Here is a 2702-nt window from a genome sequence, read left to right on the forward strand (position 1 = left end):
TCACACTGTAACTTATCTTTGTATGCACTTCACCTGGTCATACAGAGTACAGTGTCATATTGTTGCACATGTGTGAGTTACACTGTAACTTATCTTTGTATGCCACTTCACCTGGTCATACAGAGTACAGTGTCATATTATTGCACATGTGAGGTTTACACTATACTTTATCTTTTTATGCATTTCACCTGGTCATACAGAGTACAGTGTCATATTGTTGCACATGCGTGAGTTACAATGTAACTTATCTTTGTATGCACTTCACCTGGTCATACAGAGTAGAGTGTCTTATTGTTGCACATGTGTGAGTTACACTGTAACTTATTCTTGTATGCACTTCACCTGGTCATACAGAGTACAGTGGCATATTGTTGCACATGCCTGAGTCACACTGTATCTTATCTTTGTATACACTTCCCCTGGTCATAAAGAGTACAGTGTCATATTGTTGCACATGCATGAGTCACACTGTAATTTATCTTTGTATACACTTCATATGGTCATGCAGAGTACAGTGTCATAGTTTTGCACATGTGTGGGTTACACTGTAACTTATCTTTGTATGCACTTCACCTTGTCATACAGACTACAGTGTCATATTGTTGCAAATGCATGAGTTACCCTGTAACTTATCTTTGTATGCACTTCACCTGGTCATACAGAATACAGTTTCATATGCTTGCACATGGGTGGGTTACACTCCAACTTATCCTTGTATGCCCTTCACCTGGTCAAACAGAGTACAGTGTCATATTGCTGCACATGCATGATTCACACTGTAACTTATCCTTGTATGCACTTCACCTGGTCATACAGAGTACAGTGTCATATTGTTGCACATGCATGGGTTACACTGTAACTTATCTTTGTATGCACTTCACCTGGTCATACAGAGTACAGTTTCATATTGTTGCAAATGCATGGATTACACTGTAACATATCTTTGTATGCACTTCACTTGGTCATACAAAGTACATTGTCATATTGTTGCACATGTGTGAGTTACACTGTAACTTAACTTTATATGCCATTTCACCTGGTCACATAGAGTATAGTTTCATATTTTTGCACATGCATGAGGTACACTGTAACATATCTTTGTATGCACTTCACCTTGTCATTCAGAGTAGAGTGTCATATTGTTGCACATGCATGAGATACACTGTAACTTATCTTTGTATGCACTTCATCTTGTCATACAGAGTAAAGTGCCATATTGCTGCACATGCATGAGTTACACTCTAACTTATCTTTGCATGCACTTCACCAGGTCATACAGAGTACAGTGCATATTGTTACGCATGTGGGAGTTACACTGTAACTTATCTTTGTATGCCACTTCATCTGGTCATACAGAGTACACTGTCATATTTTTGCACATGCATGGGTTACATTCTAACTTATCCTTGTATGCACTTCACCTGGTCAAACAGAGTACAGTGTCATATTGCTGCACATGCATGAGTTACACTGTAACTTATCTTTGTATGCACTTCACCTGGTCATACAGAGTACAGTGTCATATTGTTGCACATGCATGAGTCACACTGTAACTTATCTTTGTATGCACTTCATATGGTCATACAGAGTACAGTGTCATATTTTTGTACATGCTTGTGTTACACTGTAACTTATCTTTGTATGCACTTCACCTGTTCATACAGAGTACAGTGTCATATTGTTGCGCATGCATGAGTTACACTGTAACTTATCTTTATATGCACTTCACCTGGTCATACAGAGTACAGTGTCATATTGTTGCACATGTGTGAGTTACACTGTAACTTACCTTTGCATGCACTTCACCTGGTCATACAGAGTACAGTGTCATATTATTGAACATGTGTGAGTTACACTGTAACTTATCTTTGTATGCACTTTACCTGGTCATACAGAGTACAGTGTCATATTGTTGCACATGCGTGAGTTACACTGTAACTTATCTTTGTATGCATTTCACCTGGTCATACAGAGTACAGTGTCATATTGTTGCACATGTGTGAGTTACACTGTAACTTATCCTTGTATGCAGTTCACCTGGTCATACAGAGTACAGTGTCATATTGTTGCACATGCATGAGTAACACTGTAATTTATCTTTGTATACACTTCACCTGGTCATACAGAGTACAGGGTCATATTGTTGCACATGTTGGAATTACACTGTAACTTATCTTTGTATGCCACTTCACCTGGTCGTACAGAGTACAGTGTCATATTTGTGCACGTGTGAATTACACTGTAACATATCTTTGCATGCACTTCACCTGGTCATACAGAGTACAGTGTCATATTGTTGTACATGCATGATTTATACTGTAACTTATCTTTGTATGCACTTGACCTGGTCATACAAAGTGCAGTGCCATATTATTGCACATGTGTGAGTTACTCTGTAACTTTTCTTTGTATGCACTTCACCTGGTCATACAGAGTACAGTGTCATATTATTGCACATGTGTGAGTTACACTGGAACTTACCTTTGCATGCACTTCACCTGGTCATACAGAGTACAGTGTCATATTGTTGCACATGCTTGAGTTACATTGTAACTTATCTTTGTATGCACTTCACCTGGTCATACAGAGTAGAGTGTCATATTGTTGCACATGCATGAGTTACACTGTAACATATCTTTGTATGCATTTTACCTGGTAATACAGAGTACAGTGTCATATTGTTGCACTACGGTGAGTTACAC

This window comes from Protopterus annectens, chromosome 1.part1, assembly GCF_019279795.1.
Source record: "Protopterus annectens isolate FY-2018-M chromosome 1.part1, PAN1.0, whole genome shotgun sequence".
In the NCBI taxonomy this organism is placed as follows: Eukaryota; Metazoa; Chordata; order Ceratodontiformes; family Protopteridae; genus Protopterus; species Protopterus annectens.